Source organism: Cydia pomonella, chromosome 13 (genome assembly GCF_033807575.1).
Source record: "Cydia pomonella isolate Wapato2018A chromosome 13, ilCydPomo1, whole genome shotgun sequence".
Classification (NCBI taxonomy): Eukaryota; Metazoa; Arthropoda; class Insecta; order Lepidoptera; family Tortricidae; genus Cydia; species Cydia pomonella.
In genome coordinates this window covers 11,903,973-11,923,473 of record NC_084715.1, presented here as the reverse complement: position 1 = coordinate 11,923,473, position 19,501 = coordinate 11,903,973, and the positions used below count along the sequence as shown (strand labels likewise).

Sequence of the window (19,501 nt, the reverse complement as noted above, 5' to 3'; positions counted from 1 at the left end):
TTGCAATAAGGATCATTTAGACTAGCCAACAGATCAAACACATTCTTGTTATATCGTGCCAATATTGTAACATGTTACATAATAAATGTCTAATGTTATTAAAGAAGAAATCCAAGTAAAACTTTGCTCGACACACGGATATTAGAAATTTAAGAACAAAACCCGAAAGATTTACAGTTAAAGAACGATTTCTGTTCTAACCAATAAATTTTCGGCAATGCCCATCCCGATTAGTTATCTTCATTAGTATGCGCAGCCATAGCTCGACCTTTCATTGTTTGTTTCTGCAAATAGGCGGCATTTAACACACGGCCGCTAATTCTTCCCGAGCGCCTGTTTCCGCGGATGCTGCCAGTGCCAGCTGAAAGCGAAAGGAGTTACTTAAATAAGATTTTCTTGGCGGAGCGGAGGTGGACTTTTAAACAGTTCCGCTTGGCAACAAACGTTACGTTACGAAAGCGTAGCAATTGCAACTTATTATTTTTAAACAGACACTATGTCGGAAGAGCGGACAATAATGATTTTAGGCAGGTTAGAAGCCTGATTCACATCTGTTTTTACTATGTAAACTGCTTCATAAGGAATGATCTCCTTTTAAAAAGAACTGAACATAAAATGTAACACCGCATAACAGTTTGCAACAAAGCGGGAATAAAACTGACCATAAATGGCCTGACCGTTTCATAAGAGTAAAATGCGATATCTTTTTCACAGAGTCGGTTGTGATATAATCCAAAGACATTGGATAAAGTGATATAATGTATGCGCCGCGCACGGCCCGGACTACTTTCTCTCGAATTCGGTCGCGAAAGTTGTCTCACGCGCACTTTCTTGGTTCACTGCATTCACAATCTGTAGTGCAAATAAAAATCGCAACTTAGCGGTGAACCACTAAAAGCTAAATTGAATAATCACATACGGATATTTGACGGGGAGAGTTCACATACCAATCTTAAAAAAAAAAGAAATTTAAAGATTTATAATAAAAGCCAAGAAACAGGCAATCAAATATCATGGGTTTTGTTATGTAAGTTACATGGTGTGAAAAAAAAAACATTGATAAGGTTTGTTTCAGTTATCATCGGAGTGAGATAATTTTGTAACGATGATTTTTCTGATTTGTCTAAATTTATAATATCACTCCCGACGATATTGTTGCTCAATCTTATGCAAACAGTTAAGCGCCTTTCCAACTGATAACTGATTGATTTCCGTTTTCATTTAACGTTACTCAACCTTGTAGTATCAAACAGAGTAGTGACTCAGGTATCACATTGTGACATAATTAAGCTTATCGGTTATCAGTATCGAATTATATCGATTACATAACGTCATACAACTCATACGTGACGTATCTTGCGTCAAGAATTGCATTTTGTTTGTTGAAAAATAGGTGTGTTTTTTTTGCAATCCGAAAACTATTTTATACCACCTTCTTATCTTTTTCGCACGGCGTTTTTCACGTTGTAACCTGATCCTAAGATTTGGCGTATGCACTATTATTTACCTACAACCAAGAGGGGATTTTTTTTTGAGTTATTAACAAATTACCCTAAAAATTCTACTAAAATTAGGTATGAGCCAGAAATTGCCAGGAGTAAAACCTACGATAGGTGTCAAACGTGGTTTTATGTATGTTGAGCGGTAAAAGCGTATTGCATAATTGCCTGGAGAAAATCCTGAGAAAATCTTGCGCGTTTTCTAGTTAGCTCCAACCGCTTGACGCTTGTTTGTTTGAGTAGGGATTTAGCGAGCGGCTGTAACCGCGACGGGCGCGTTGGAAAGCTCGCCGCGGGTGAAATGTGCGCTACGCACTGAACGGGCCAGGCCAGTCTACTTTCACCGTTAGTGCATCCGAAGCCTGCGGTACACGAGTATTGTGCCTGTATATCCTAACGACATACATTTTGCCTGCGAGTAATAACGTAACGTATACGTATTAATAAGGGCCTATGAACTTTTCGTAATAGTTACTAACTACTTCTGTTGCTGGATAGAGAGTTGCTTGATTTTGAGAAACTAGTCACGGAGAGTATTTTGCCCTAATATGTATTAGTTATGTAATATGATTTATAAGCGCTAGCACAGAATTTCTGTGACACAAGTTTAAGTAGGTTATGTTGTAGACCAGTTTAATTTAATTGATTTGTATAAAATGAGCATGTTAAGCATAATATCGCCAATCTTTATATACAAAAGAAAATGGGTATCACTATAAAATCTACTTATTGTACCTCCTACGTTGATTCATATAAGATGTTTTGATTATACAAGCAATTATGACTATTATTTCCTACATAATTAAACAAGCGTGGATCTTAAATACGCAATCAATAATACATAATAACATTCAGCCAACCTCGGTGTTTGACTTTGAGACGCAGAGTTCAATAGCATTTAATGACAACGACCTCCGAATTCAACTGTTTTGTGGGTGTCGCCAAAGAATCTATAACTTATTAGTTCCTTGACACCTAGTCACAGGTTTTGATCCGAATTATAGCCTTTTTATGGTAATCGGGTAACTGTTCGGACGCCACTATATTTGCAGATCGTCTGCTAGATATTATACATCTTAATCATTTCGGTCTAGTTTCGCATAAATTACTATTTAAATTACACTAGTCTTTGTCCATGACATTGATGACTTCATCCGCGTAGAAACCGTTAACAATCCCGTACAAGTTAAAGTTACCACCCTCAAATTATCCCCCTAGGTAATGTTTTCCGGGGTTAAAAAAGCCTATTAACCTGTCATATTTGGTTTCATAACTGGTGGTCAAAAATCGTGGGTGTAATAAAATATCGCTGTCGACATAAATATGACTAAAAGTTCGGCCAGGACATACACAGACAAGAGGTTAATATGTGTAACCAAGTTTTTATTACTTGGAGGCCCCTATTAATTGTTATTATCTCTTTTAGCATGATTAAGTAACAAATATCTAACCCTACAATTCCTTCTCATTTACATTCGTAAAGTTAGTACTTACTACATATTTTACCTTTATTACATGTATGAGTAGTTTTTCGGGTTTGAAAAGTCGATTATGCTAGAGCTTGATGAGGCAAGTCGTTGCCCTACAAAAAGACAATTAACCTTTTATTTTTAACCAGCCAATACGTGAAATTTCTTACAACTATTACATCATTTAATTCAATATTGTTTTGTTTACCTTGTTTCTTCTCATTTAGGCAGTTTCCACATCGTCAAACCAGTGTATTATCACTGATGTTTACGTCAAACCACGTTGCGCGTTAGGTTAGAACGTTATTACGTTTTATTCGTACGTAGTTACGTTAAGTAAACACGTTTTAAATCAGTTTCGTACGGTACGTTAAGTAGGCACCGATACCAATTTGACATAAGCTTCATATTTAAGAATATACCTAATAAGAATAAAAATTGTAGTGTCCTATAGTGTCATTTCAGCTATTCTCAATAAAATATCAAAACGTTTAGCTCGCGCTTGTGACGTCTCATCATATGATGAACCCACGTCCTTTTTGAGGTTTCGTTAATTTCAAAACCTTTGAAAATACCACAATAAGACCTGATTTTTTCATAAATTTTCAATATTCCACAGCGAGTGGCCAATGATATGGAATGGCTTCTCTACACGACGCCATCATACTGGCCCACTAAGATGGGCCAGCGTGTAGAGAAGATAGTGGTATCAGATGACTTATGGCGCGGCGGCATGGTGTCGGTTTTTCATTCGCACATCAAACGGCCAGGCTTTCCGAAGGCGTTCTCGAATTGTGGACCTTCGTGCTTTATATCAATTTACGATTTTTTGCTTAAAAATTACGACTGCGTGGCCTCATCATGAAGTAATTAAGTTTTTAGAACTATATCGGGGAGAAATATTGCTGCAGCGGCTAATGCTCCCACGTCCATCTTGGAAAATAGATAGATCACGACTGAGTTGCGTTTCAACCATCGCATGGCCATTTTGCTGATCCAGCGCTGGACCATATTGTAGAGGAGCCAGAAGGCGACGCACCGTCCTATTGAGGTTGCGTCAGAGGGTGGCTGTTATTATGGTTGTTCAGCCAGTGTCATCTCCGTTTACATCGCTGTTTTAAGGTGACACGTTACGCTGGTTAACGTGAGGCGAATTGCTACTATCGCTAGATAAGCGTTTAGAATAGCCCAGTAGGTGCTCTATTTTGATTGCCACCTATATACTTCCGATTAGCTATGCAAACTTACCTACTCGTAGTCGCAGTACTGCTTTATTTAAGTTGTTATGTAGGTGTAGTTTCCGATGAAAGCATGATTGGTACGAAATAACGAAATGAACACTGCTGCTGTGTTATTGCACGCTCCATTTCATTCAATTTGTGTTATTTTATTCTAGATCTATATATACGACCAATAAACGTCACAGGTATCTACATAGTATCTACTCTGAGATAATTTATAGCACCAACGCGCATTGCTGTTGATAAGACCAGCTTAATTTTGATCTCCGGTGACTAAAGTTTTCATGGATCTCGATCTTAAGCTACACTAGATACGAAACACTGTCGAGGAACACGTATTGCGAGTAATTTATAATTATTGCGCATTCTTTCGCTCCACGTGGTGTCCATTCATTTGTTTATTTACGCGTCTAGTCTGGTTCAAGCGCACTTAGGCGCCAAATAAAACACATGGTTTTAAACTTTTACATTGTAGGTTTTTTTTATTTAAATAATATTTAATTTATCTTTAAAATAACCATAATCAAATTACTTACTGATTTAAACCCTCACGATTTTTACACATTATTAAATTATAGAACCGGGACTTAATTGCGTATTGAGTTTCGCGAATTGTAGCGAAAAGTAAATGCTCTACAGACGGACGGACGGTCCTAGAGAAAACATACCGTCTGTGCGGAAAGAGAAGAGTCGTGGAATATGTTATATGAATCTCCTCTTTTCGCATAGACTCTACCAATGTGTAAACAGTAAGTAATTTAATCAAACCTAAAACATTTTAGCTACAGAGGATCCTGCACTAAAATTTTTTTTTCGTCAATTTAGAAAAAAAATGGTTCGTGCCGAAGCGGGACTATTTTATCACCGCAGTGTTCGTCTATCTATCCTTATGCCACTGGTATATTTCTAAAGTTCCGTAGTTAAAGAAATTAAATGCATTACAGTTAGCCTGTACAATTGAACGTTATACTCCGCGCGCCATCTATGATTCCTCTCGGTTATCTGAACTCGGCGCTCGCCGTCGTCACAGCAGACCGTAGTGCATGCTGTTTGTAACGTTTTCTCAGAGATGGCGTCGCTTTACCAGATAGCACCAGATATATATAATAAAATAAAACTCTATGTATTTATTTTACCTTAAATATATATAGGTACCAAAATATATACCAACATTTTTTCTAAAAAGGAAAAGGCTTATTTTAACTATATTTCTTTGCACACATAATTTTTGTCGCAATTATACCTAGTGATGGCTAATATAGGATGAATTGGATTTCTGAAAAAAAAACCCTAGTTTTGCAAATGTACAGTTAAGTTTTACTCTACTATACAAGATCAAATCTTGTTTGTCGTACAAGAATTACTTAGGAAAAATAAAAACTACGTTAATACATTTTTGGCCGGTACTGTACTTTCAGAATTAACTGCTAAGTTATCGCACCAAGGGCATTAGAATTGGCACCAGGAAGAGATAAACGTCATGGTCTCTGTCTCCCTCGTCACCCTCGAAGGTCTGGTGGCGCGGAAGGCACCGAGCGACCTTCGGCTCCGCTTTACATAAAACACGACATTATACAACTATTGTACTTTTAGAGTTACTTATATTGTCGGCTCTTGTTTAAAATAATCGCATCTTTTTACAGAAAAAAGTTGGATTTCCAATCACACATACATAGTGACGTATTTATTAAAGGTGTGAGATGTAACGTGGTGTGGAATGTGTTTAAGTCCGAACAAAAGCTCATGACACATAAACATATTTCAAAATTTTGAGCTCAATTCGGTTGAATATTTTTTTGTCACGAATATAATAAATTGATGGGGGCCATGAAAATGTAGTCCATTGACTCAAAAAACTTTGACAAACTCTAGATTAGTGACTTAGGCCTCGTCAACCCGTATATTGTATTTTTTTCCTGTTCATAAATAACACATTACAAACACAATTTCAAATAATCAATTTTCAATTTCATTTTTTGTTAATCATCTATTATTTTCGAATACCATTATTGCTTTATTTATTACATTACCTAATACATACAACTATTTTTTTAATACACGGAAGTGTTTAGGATACTGCCTATGTTTATCGTTCTTTGAATTGCTAATTTTATTGATTTCTTATTATTATGCGTAAAATATTAATAATTTTACTACTTACCTATGTCGGGGTGTGTTAATAATTTGATTATTAAGTTATTTTTCTACTAACTCTTTACTTTTGGACCATCGAAAATGCACATGACAGATTATATAAGATAATATTCGTTTAATGTATTATGATTAACCCATGCCATGTCTCGCTTAATAACAATGGTGGCGGTATTATTAAGTTTTAATTAAGTAATTATATTGATATCTGTGATTGTCCCAATGCTTGTATATCCGTAGAGTCGAGAATTATGAAGTTATTATATTCAATCGGTTATTTATTTATTCATGAATTTGTCATTTTTGTAGTAATGGCGCTGTAGTTTCCTACGATAATTTTCGGTATTTAGTTATGTAAATTTTTGATAATTTGACCTTCATTTCTTTCTGTTTATCGACAATTCGCTGTTTCTATGATTTACACATGACATTGCGGGGTATAACTGGCAAAATTTAAATACCAAAGAACATAGACTAGAGTAGGCATAAAATGAGGGCAATTTGTAAAAAAAGAAAAGTACATTAGAATGACACTTCAAATTTGACTTAAATTTCAAGTTGAAAAAATCGAGCGTAATATCTTTCGCGGACCGTTGGTTAGTTTATCAAAAAATACCGGCGTTTAAAAAGTAAATAATTAGTTAGCAACACGGTAGTTCAGTACAATTGAAGGTTCAAATCCGACACGGTTGCGAAATCCTTGAGCGTTCAAGTTCACGTCGTTACAGCTCACAGCTTTCTAACGCGGAAACGTTCAAATTACTTTATCTTTACCCAAATTGAGCGTTCACTTGTGAACAATAGGACGTGTAGGCATTCTCATTGCTTAGCGAGCGCAGGTGTTAGTAAAAACCTAGAGATTTATAACAAATATATCGTGTCGCTGAAACCATAGCACGGCGAGCTTTAATAAAGCTGTGGTGTGTGGCTAGGGTAACTTGTCTAAAAATCGGCCCCATCACTGTCTAAAATTCGGTGATCGGTCCCATTACCCACGATAGCCTCAAACCTGACGACTGGATATCAAAATTTTCTGTTTAAATTTACACTGTCATGTTGACAAAAAGTTAGAACTTGATTGAAGCTATGTAAATTTAGTGGACATCATGACATTCTATACGTAAAAAAAAAAGTTTCATTTGAGCATATTCCTCGTTTACAGTCTGTACGCGTCTGGAACATCCGAGGACAGAGTCGTTGCAGTATTTCGACACACTAAGCCTCCTAAAAACAATGGCGTAGTAGAGAGATGCAGCCCTATCTTCCCGTGACTTACAGAGCTCTTGCCTAAAGCCATACATTATAAATGTGACCTCATGATTTTTTATGACTACACGCTATCGGAGATCATGTATACTGGTTAAACTAAGATATGTTCTCTGTTAGCTATAAAAATACAGGCTCGGGATGGCGACAGTTTGCGTTGCTCTGTGAGAAACGACACACGTATTTCAAATAAGCAACATAAGAAGTGCAATGCGCAATATCAGTAGAACTACCTATGTAGTTGCATTTAAAAACAAACACTGACACATTGAGTATAAAAGTTACTTACACGATGTATTTTAATTTTGACCTGTGGATAAATGTTTTCCAGGGTAAATTAAAATTAAGTAAAAAAAGCAGGTTTACTTTCGCATTCGAGTGATATATTTGGAAACGTAGTGAATAATTTACTATAGTCACAGTTATTTTAAAACTGTGAAGCCATTGTAACGTGTTCATGAATTTTTGAAAACAAAAGCCGCATTAATTCCGTTATTTCCGCCTAACTGCTGTTAAATGTTTTTAAGTTCGGTTGTCAGTGTTGTCACTTCCGAATCTGCGGCCTACTTTTAAAATTAATTTAGCCGATTTGAGATTACTATGACTATATAATACAAATCGTGTTATGCGATGACTGTAAAATAACGATTCTAAAGAAGTAAAGAAAAATTTATGAATTCATGTCAGTCATTATCAACGGAAATACCATCATGTAAAACGGTCATTATAATCATATTAGACGTTCACTGCTGGAAAAAGCCTTTCCGAGGGATTTCTTGTAATTTTTACACACGCAGATTGGCAGATATATGCTGTATTCTCATAAACCTGATACCCAGCCAATGCATACTGGGAGCGAAAAAAGAACCCTCGCGGTTTCTCCTTGCGTTTCTACCTTTTTAATAAAATCGTGTAAAATTACCAATTTAACAATGTCAAACCTAAATCATGTGTGAATCATTCGTATTGAATAGCGGCGCCACTGCCGAGCAAAGTTGAAGGATTCCACACACAATTGAATAAAATGTACTTGGCAATTTGAAACGGACATCAGTGTGAAGGAGCTTATAATTGTAATAATTGGCTGATAATTTTGACACCACTTGGTCGTTGCGAAACGTTCCTTTGTGTACCGTCAAATCAACGTTAGACCTTGCTTTTGTCGTTTGTATATTGCACAAAATAAAGAAGCATATGTAGGGTTTACATTTGTTTCTAGAGTGTATGATCTGTTGTTGAAGTAATCATGCCCTTGTGGCACTCAGTATGCTATGAGGCCTTAGCTTCCCCTTGGTTGAAAGATTTTATTTCTTGCTGACGCTTTCATAGAACCTGTCTATACGCTAATAAGCTACATGCAAGATTTTTTTGCATGTTGTCAATCGATTCTACTCCCTGTGAGATTCAAAAGATTCAAATGTTAAAAAACCTCCAGCAGCCCAAATTGTGAAAATAAAAATGTCTTACGCTCACTGCGTACAGTATTGTGATTTTAGATTAGTTGGAGCGCATCGCCAACAAACTGTTTTACAGTTTGGCGAAACTTTAAATATGGTGTATTATGCAATAAATAAATAAAAAATGCCCCATACAAAAAGCAAGCCACCTGTGACGGCACTAATAAGCATTCGTTATTTGCATCATAAAAAATGCATTGAAGTAAATAGTTGCCATACATTTTTTCTCGTATCATATGTCCTAATGTAAAGCAATATAAAAATAATGTTTAAATTTTACGTTTTTACACTCGAAAGTCTTGAAAATTGCGGATAATTCGCATTATTTTCGAGTTAATTTAATAATAAAATGTCCATATTTTTCATGCATGTAGCCCTTTCTGATGCTGATCTGATGGATATTAATGATACCGATTATTAACGTTCGATCGTGCTTTAGGATTTGCCTCATAACTTTCGTATAAAGTTCACGTGGTGAAATGTTAAATCAAAACGATTTAGCAAACGTCGATAAGAACCTCTCGATGTGACACGTGGTTACCGATCTTGCTGTTTTTTTTTCAAGGTTTTGATCGTAAGACCTTCAGCCTTTTACATGAATGGCGAATTGGCCAACATTCGTATACAAAACACACTACATTCAAGTGTTTCCGTTTAGAAACTAGCAGTTTAAACTGTGAGGCAATAGCAACGCTAGTCTGGGCACAAAATAATAAGTTTCATGATCAAACTTATGTTGCACATACACAATTTGTAGTGGATCTTTGGTCATCCAAGTCATTACAAAGTAACTGGCCAGCGCAATATACAATAGGTATCATTGTATTAATTTAGTGTACACTTTCGTACGGGTAACTAGAACATCACCAGTCCACCAGTATGACTATAAATACTGCTGTGTTTATTCAAATGAAAAGTAGGTTTACGGTGACTATGTATTAACAATTATTTAAAGTATTTTTAACAAGTATATTATTTTGTTTATAAATGTATAAATCTAGTGATCTATTTAGGATTTATTCTTAATTTACACGATCTTCTTACCGCTATCAACAAGTAAATGAGGTATTTTCAGAATATTTTGCAGATTACTTTGGAAACGTTCGTAAACAACGGTTACAAAGGAAAGTGCAACAATATGACCCTTACGTAGAACTGTTTGCTTATGTGGCTAGAATTTTTTTCTAAGAACTGGGTTTTAAAGGGAATGATAAAACGAATATATTTAGAACAACAAGTGTTAAGGTGGAGGACGAATGCGCAATTTAAGTGGGCACGGGATCGTACGCGGAATCCCCGGTCGGCGGGGCGCCAACCTACGTCACTTGTATTTATTCCTCTTACACTATCATCATCTTCCAATTCGGACTTTTTCATTTCGTTAGAACCGATGGTTCACTTTTCTGATTGTGGGATTTTTAATGTGATTAGAGTTGGCGGCCGAGAGTGGATATTCACACTGCGCAGGGCTTGCAGGCAAACCAATTTAACCTTTGATCTGAAATCTTGGAGTTAAAGTATCTAGTCTAGTCTAGTAATCTAGGAACCCTCAAAAAAATACAGTACATTTTGTGAATCCTAGCACTGTGTACCTTGTTCTTGCGAGGTAACTGCTCCTCGATGATACGTTCGGTTACTTATTTTCTGCTAGAGTGACTATCGAGTTACTGTTTGTCGTGTCGGTCATCGTCCTTGTATATAACGAACAATTATATATATATATATATATATATATATATATATAACATAGAATATATATATATATATATATATATATATATATATATATATATATATATATAACATAGTATATATATATTCTATGTTAATCATTGTAGCTCGTAGACGCGTCATTTATGCAAACATGAGTAATTACTTGTTAATAGATCTCAAAGGCAAATTAATTGAGGAGCACCACACATGCGTAAATGCGACGTGTATAGAGATGTACAGAATTAGTACCAATAAAGTTTAATGACCTCCGAAGTTAGCTTGTTACGTGTTTCCTGTTATAAGTCTAAATGCAGTCTTGTAATAGGTCAGAGGTGAACTACGTAAATGAACTAGTTTCACCAGTTTCAGTCATGATAACACTGTATTAATAACTTTAGAAGGTTATAATTTTATCTACACACAGTGTTTAGATTATTTAAATAAAGAAATTAAACTTCTATAATTATTTTACAACCTTACATTGATTTGGATTGTGTTTACAGCACAAGTTGTAGGTTCATTAAACAATTATTGATTCAAGCAGACCACTACTGCTGCGCAATATCGTGATGATAAGCGGTCAATATAGGAAACAATATATTTAATAGTATATAATCAGTGAATTACAAATAGTTTGACGTCTGTTGCAACTCACTCCTATGATTAAAACTGATTTTTTGTTTTAATTTATATTGTTTTTATAATTAAACCCAATCGTGAAAAGTGGATGAGAAAATCTTAGAAAGCGTTCACTTTCTGAGCTTAGAGTAGTTTAAACTCCAAAATTTTAGCTCTGTTTGTTGCATTCAGGATTAATGCTATTGTGAAAGAGAGAGAAGCAGACTATTTTAAATCTAGTATAATATTATATAGTTCTAAGTAAATATTGTGCGCAGTTGGCCTATTCTGCCAAATATGTAAACGAAAATTATTTTCCCTTGAAAATCTTCCAGATAATTATAACCGTCATTGTGCAACACAACAGTATACTTCGATTTCCATCAACTAGGACGAGATGTAAAATGAGATCGTTTATATACCGCGCTCTATTCGTATGCTGTGTAAAGAACGTGTAACCCAGCCGACGGTGACCTTATTTCCAATTTTTTTTTTTGTTTTGTTTTACTGACGTAATTGGAACATGTTGTTAAGAATCGTAACGGTTTTGGTAATGTTATGAAACAAAGGAAAACTGCAGACCTCTCAAATACATGTGTCGAATCTGATTTCTGTAGTGCATTATTTTTATTCCTTTACTTGAGTAGGCATTTAATTTCTTGCCTTGTTTAGGCGGGCGCAAGAGACTCGAATCCGGGCATCTGATTTTATGGGTTTCCTATATAGAATTGACAAATATTATTGTTAAAATTATAAAACATTGTATTCGCGTCTCGTATCAGGTAGTACTCGTGCGTGTAGATCACAACGTTGTCGCAGGCTGAGGACGTGCCCCGAAAACGTTATTTTTCCGGTTTAAGTGTGGACTCGTTCTGTTTGGTTTAGTCGACCGTTACTTCAACAGTTGTCCGACTGACAGTGACTATTTTCGGACAGTTTTACGAGATAGTTTCGTAATGCGTGTCAGTAGCGGACGACATTTTAGTATCATTCGTCGCGTTTAGCGCTTAAACGGATTAACATTTCGGATTATGGTTATTTTATCAACTTAAATCATATCTTACTTAGAATATTAGGTTATGATCTCACGGTAACGGCTGACGCAAGACATCAAGAGCTGTATTTTCCAAAGTTGACGTTTACGGAATTTACTCAATTTACTTGCCGCTTACCCTTAATCTATTAGTGATTCATGCAAAAAGGTTTAGCTTGGCAACGCGAGCTCCTTGACCCACATAGAGCTTCGCGGTGACGGTGGTCACCGCTGCCGTGAGCCGATGATGAACAACTTTCACCAAAACACTACGTCACGAGATATTACGACTCCGCGCGGTTTCCCTTTTGTTTTCACAAATCCTTCAATACATTAATTTATAACTTGTATCCTGTGTACATTTCGCGGTTGAATTCCATTACATGCGCGAAATTCAATCTTATGGAAGCCTTGTCAAACACGATTAGTTTTGATCTTAGATTTTTTTTACAACGAAACTAGTATTGAATTGATACTGTACCGAGCCCTTGTTAGTAATGATTGGATTCCAAGGCCTTCTGAACTTGAAATTTGTACCTGGTTGAAATTGAAGTTCCGGTGTTCTCCGCTCGCCCTGGCCCAGTGACCGCGATTCTTACTGGGACACCAGAAGTGGGCGGTTATTTTTATAGACATAATTCTTCTCTTGATGAGTAAATTAAGCATCTAAGTTGTTCTCACTAAAATGCATGAGCTATTTTCGAGCTCTAAGATTTATTTATTTATTTATTTAAACTTTATTGCACACATAAAGAAAAATGTACAAATGGCGAACTTAAGAGCCCTTAATCCTTGGAGCGTTCTCCGATTTCACGAAATAACGCTCGATAGATGGCGTTGGCGCTCGGTACGCGAGCGCCGGCAACGCGACGCGCGTTTCAAAGCAGACTAGAATAATCTTGATAGTTTTCAATATAATTTCAAGCAACATTCATTTTAGTGTCATATGATATCATATGGGCACTCTTTATTTTATTGTATATGCACAGTAGTTTTTTTTTTTATGTACACTACTACTAAGTGTACAGACTACAGAGTGTACTATAACCCTTGCTCTTTATTCTGTCTCTTTCACACCAATGGAAAATGAAGAAGTTAGTAAATGACTGCAGGTATAAATAAAGTATATTAGTGCGATAGAGAGACAGATAGTGTTTCGTTGTCGTATCGTAAACGATTGGCATGTTGGCCACACACTTGCTTAGTGCCTAGCCAAAATACCAATCGTTTGCGTATATTAGTGCGATAGAGAGAGAGTAGTGTTTCGTTGTCGTATCGTAAACGATTGGCATGTTGGCTACGCACCCATGATACCTAGCCAAGAAGCAAATCGATTGCGCATATTAGTGCCATAGAGAGACAGATAGTGTTTCCTTGTCGTATCGTAAACGTTTGGCATGTTGGCTACGCACCCATGCTGCCCAGCCAAGATGCCAATCGTTTGTGCATATTAGTACGAGAGAGAGACAGATAGTGTTTCGTTGTCGTATCGATTGGCATGGTAGCCACCACGCACCCATGCTGCCTAGTCAAGATGCCAATCGTTTGCGCACATTAGTGCTATAGAGTTTCAGTGTTATATGAAATCACGTTAGGGTTTGTATTATTATTTTTGACCCGAATGAAGTCCATCCAGGTTCTTATGATGGAGTCAGGAGTTGGTCACCAGAACTCCTAATCTACTCATTATAATTCCATCGTGCTTGGGCTCAAAAGATTTGCCCTGACGAACACCATCGATCTAGATGAGGTCCAGGGTCTCATGACGGAGTCAGGAGTTGGTCACCAGAACTCCCCAGAACTCCTAATTTACTCATCATAACTCCATCGAGTTTGGGCTCAATAGATTTACCCTGATGAGCACCATCAATCTAGATGAAGTCCAGGGTCTCATGATGGAGTCAGGAGTAGGTCACTAGAACTCCTAATCTACTCATTATAATTCCATCGTATTTGAGCTCAATAGATTTGCCCTGACGAGTACCATCGATCTAAATGAAGTCCAGGGTCTCATGATGGAGTCACGAGTTGGTCACCAGAACTCCTAATCTACTCATTATAATTCCATCGTGTTTGGGCTCAATAGATTTGCCCTCACGAGCACCATCAATCTAGATGATGTTCAGGGTCTCATGATGGAGTCAGGAGTTGGTCACTAGAACTCCTAATCTACTCATTATAATTCCATCGTGTTTGGGCTCAAAAGATTTGCCCTGACGAGTACCATCTATCTAGATGAAGTCCAGGGTCTCATGATCATCAACTCCTGACTCCATCATGAGACCCTGGGCCTCATCTAGATCGATGGTGTTCATCAGGGCAAATCTATTGAGCCCAAACACGATGGAGTTATGATGAGTAGATTAGGAGTTCTGGTGACCAGCTCCTGAATCCATCATGAGACCCTGGACCTCATCTAGATTGATGGTGCTCGTCAGGGCAACTCTATTGAACCCAAACACGATGGAGTTATGATGAGTAGATTAGGAGTTCTGGTGACCAGCTCCTGACTCCATCATGAGACCCTGGACCTCATCTAGATTGAAGGTGCTCGTCAGGGCAACTCTATTGAGCCCAAACACGATGGAGTTATGATGAGTAGAGTAGGAGTTCTGGTGACCAACTCCTGACTCCATCATGAGATCCTGGACCTCATCTAGATCGATGGTGCTCATCAGGGCAAATCTTTTGAGCCCAAACACGTTGGAATTATAATGAGTAGATTAGGAGTTCTAGTGACCAACTCCTGACTCCATCATGAGACCCTGGACTTTATCTAGATTGATGATGCTCGTCAGGGCAAATCTATTGAGCCCGAACACGATGAGGTTATGATGAGTAGTTTAGGAGTTCTGGTGACCAACTCCTGACTCCATCATGAGACCCTGGGCCTCATCTAGATCGATGGTGTTCATCAGGGCAAATCTATTGAGCCCAAACACGATGGAGTTATGATGAGTAGATTAGGAGTTCTGGTGACCAGCTCCTGACTCCATCATGAGACCCTGGACCTCATCTAGATTGATGGTGCTCGTCAGGGCAACTCTATTGAACCCAAACACGATGGAGTTATGATGAGTAGATTAGGAGTTCTGGTGACCAGCTCCTGACTCCATCATGAGACCCTGGACCTCATCTAGATTGAAGGTGTTCGTCAGGGCAACTCTGTTGAGCCCAAACACGATGGAATTATAATGAGTAGATTAGGAGTTCTAGTGACCAACTCCTGACTCCATCATGAGACCCTGGACCTCATCTAGATCGATGGTGTTCGTCAGGGCAAATCTTTTGAGCCCAAACACGATGGGATTATAATTAGTAGATTAGGAGTTCTGGTGACCAACTCCTGACTCCATCATGAGAACTTGGACTTCATCCGGGTCAAAAATAATAATGCAAACCCTAACGTAATTTCAAGTGAAAATGAGTTTTTCAGAAAATCGCAGCCAAATAACACTAGACCTTACTCATAGTGTTGTGTTCCTGCCGGTGAGTAAGGTTGCCAGAGCTCAACGAGGGGCGAGAGGGGGTTAGGGTCGGCAACGCGCATGTAACTCCTCTGGAGTTGCAGGCGTACATATGCGGGCCGTATGCTTGTTTGCCACCGACTTAGTATTAAAAAAAAAGTAACACTGAAAATCCATCAATAAGCGAGTCTGTTAGGCATACTGTAAAAAATGAACTTTTATTAAGATTTTCTAATCGCAGTATATAGCACTTCTCGGAACTCCGTAGCTGATTACGATCGCAACGAATGCCTGACAATCGAGCACAGGTCCGTCCTCTAAGCGCGCTCCGCGCGGACTGAGAGCGGGGCGTCGCTGCTGCGTGATTTATACGTGTTTTAAAAAAATATAAATTTACGGCAATGTAGGTCCCATAGTTACGATTTTTTTTTTATAGGTTAACATGAAGTTACAGTTTGCTATAATATTATTTTTAAAGCAAAATATGCGTACAATTTGCGGAAAAAAAATATAATAAAACCCTGTTTTCGTCAAAAAAATGAAGAAAACTCGGAAGGTATTTTATCAGTTTTTTCAAATGAATCTTCGATTGTTCATCATTCCAGCCCCTCGTACGAGATATGTTGAATCAAATTGTAGTCATTCATGTACCAAATGATTCTTGTTTACAGCAAAATTGAGAACCGAAACGCCACATCTCACTGCAAAATTTGGAAAAGACTCCCAAAAAAACTCATTTAAAAAGAGGTTTAAAAGAGAAAATGAAAATTTGAACTGTTGGAGCCGCTAGTTTAGGAAACGATTATTTAAGTACGTAACCAGTTTTTGAATAAATACTAATAGTTACGTCGTAATCTTGAATGAAAAAGGAAGCATTTTACATAATACGCTCGTCTGTAGGAATAAGGACTCTTAATGCCAAAAGGCATTAAAGATTCATTCAAGGGTAAAATATTTGCCTCATAAGCAAATTTATTACTGTTCAAACAGTAGCGAAATCATATTATGGGAGTAGTTTGACATAGTTACAAGTATTAATCATGCAAACATTACCCATGGTAATTGGCCTATGGCTGATTCATACCTACCTATATGAGTAAACATGACCAATGAACCAATTTTAATGCATAATCAGAATTATTGTTTACTACGAATTGTTCATTGAATCGTAGGAACTGACCTATAATATTAGCGCGTATTCATTGAAATCTATAAAGTATATACCTATTACCTGATAGCAAGTTCATAATCACATCGGAACAATTTTATCGTGCGATTTCTCGCTTGTAATATTGTAGTGACAGGGAAACCGGTTTCCCGTGTCTTCTTTTCAACGGCCGGTTATGTATCTCTTTGGTCGGAGGCAAAAATGTCGAATTTCGAGTTATAGTAAACGTTCTGCAGTAACCGGCCGTACGTACTGGATTGACCGACTTTAGTTATCCTTTTCAGGCTGCCGCAAGTGATTAATGCTCGCAGACGTCGGATATTGGGTTAAAAGATAACAGTGTACGAATACGGGCTGAGCGTGGCTCTGTAAATAAACTAAATAAGATACACTACTGTGGTCACGCGCGTGGAAAATATGTACTGCTCGATATGACTGGTAACAAGTTTAAAGTAGGTACCCACCCCACTTTACACGATGCGTTATGCTGGGCACAGACCGTTAGTCATTAGCACGTTCTTCACAGAATCTACGGTGCTTACTCGTCCAGCGAGCATCGTTTGATTCCCAGTAGCGCGTTATATCGTGTTATCCACGCTTAACGAGCTTACGCAAGCAAACCAGTCTAAGAATACTCTTCGATTTCTCCGTTTTTACGACCTTAGGCTCAAGTTGAACTAGGGACGCGCTCCCAGAAGAGAAATGCTTCGTGAATTAGAGAAGCGATTCCGTTCGTCGACTTTATCCCGTTTGTCTGACATAGATTCGAAGGTTATCGCCGGTGTCAGCGACCAAGCGCCACGCCCACACGCTGTGTATACAAACAATCGGCTCACACATGCCCAGCGCACATGACTGCTCATTCGACAACACTTTGCCAACTTTCTTGGAGGCTCGTTCAATCATGTCTTAACATGTCTAAATCAAATTGAGGTTTTACATGTTGGTATTAGATGGAAAACGTAAGACGTTTCAGTTTGCGCGCGCTTATTATGATTATGGCTAGTTAGTGCGTAACTAAAGTGTGGGAGCCGCACTGTTAGGTTAGGTCGGATATAATTTTGAATGCAGCTCTAATTTCATATTTGTATGCAGGGGTGCTAAGCTAACAGTTTAGCTGATGATAGTGATGGTACATAATTTAATTAATTTAAACCGAGGTGAGAGTAGACTGAAATTATTGTTTTAGATATTTTATATCGATAAAATTTTATGTACCTAATCGCGTAACCATAATCAATGTCATTACTTTAAGTTCAGAACCGGTGGCATTTTGCTAAGTGGTTAGCATGATTAGATTAATTTCGCGTCGCTTGATAGAAAATGAAATTGAACATTTCCCAAATTGACCTCGGCCTACCTTAAAATAACCTTAAGATCTACATAGATATAATAGGCCAACTCAAATCAATAGCCGCGATATATAAATATAGCATTAAAATGTCATGAATCTTAAAAATCGGCATTAGTGATAAGTTAAAAATGACGATTGCAAAATTGAAATAATACAGACTTAATTAAATATCACTGTATCTCTAAATGATTGTTTTTTCATCGTACGAGGTGTTTGTATCGCCTGAAAGTGAGTGACATGATATGAAGGCAATGTCTTTAGGTATCTGAACTTACCTTGACGTTATTAATACGAGATACGCCGGCCGGGCAGGCAGGGCAATGGCCCGCCGTCCTTCCTTCCGCCCGCCCTTCCACCAGACGGCTTAATGTCTCCTCTTTTTATTCCAATTCGTATTTCTCAGTACTAAGTTAAATCTCATAAACAAAATAGCTACGCAAAATATCGTTAACTAATGATTTCACGGATAATACATACATAATGCTAATGCTAATACGAAATTCACAATGAGCTAATTGTCATTACTAAATTATGTATCTTGTAAAATATGTTTATGAGCCCTTGCTAGTGTATTTTTTTTACTATATTGTCAACGGAATTTTTTTGTGATTTTTTACCAAATTCTCTTCTTGGTTGGCTTGAAAAATGCTGTTTTATTACTTTTGGGTGATTAAATATTGCTATCGTCTATTAAATCCCATTTTTTGCAAGTACAGATTTTCTTAAATATTAGTTGATCAATACTACTCCGAGCAGTATTCAGGTCGGCAGTAATGTTGTAGAGTTCAAAAGTACTCACTGTTCAGAATCAGAATCAGAATCAGAAATATTTATTGTGCAAACTGTGTAGGTACAAGAATATGACTTAGGTACATTTTTTGATGAGTATCAACAGTTTTACCCTTCTCGGGTATACAATTATTTTTAACTTAAACTAGGTTTTAATATTTTATCTTAAACTATATTTTAATATACATTTAGGTTTACATAGTTATAAAATTCTTTTAAATTATAGAAAACTTTGTCTATTAAAAAGTTTTTTAAACATCTTTTAAAAGTATTTCC

General features: G+C 37.2%; 1 protein-coding gene and 1 long non-coding RNA gene across 3 annotated transcripts in view; one reads left to right on the top strand and one right to left on the bottom strand.

The window, feature by feature from the left end:
• The window catches only part of LOC133524214 (transducin beta-like protein 2), a 101,006-nt gene that overhangs the window by 30,067 nt on the left and 51,438 nt on the right, over positions 1 to 19,501 (top strand). The window lies entirely within an intron of this gene.
• On the bottom strand, positions 69 to 19,232 carry LOC133524229 (uncharacterized). Its single transcript, XR_009800346.1, has 2 exons — positions 18,712 to 19,232; positions 69 to 361 (listed from the first exon to the last, which is right to left on the bottom strand). It is a non-coding gene; the product is annotated as an uncharacterized LOC133524229 (long non-coding RNA).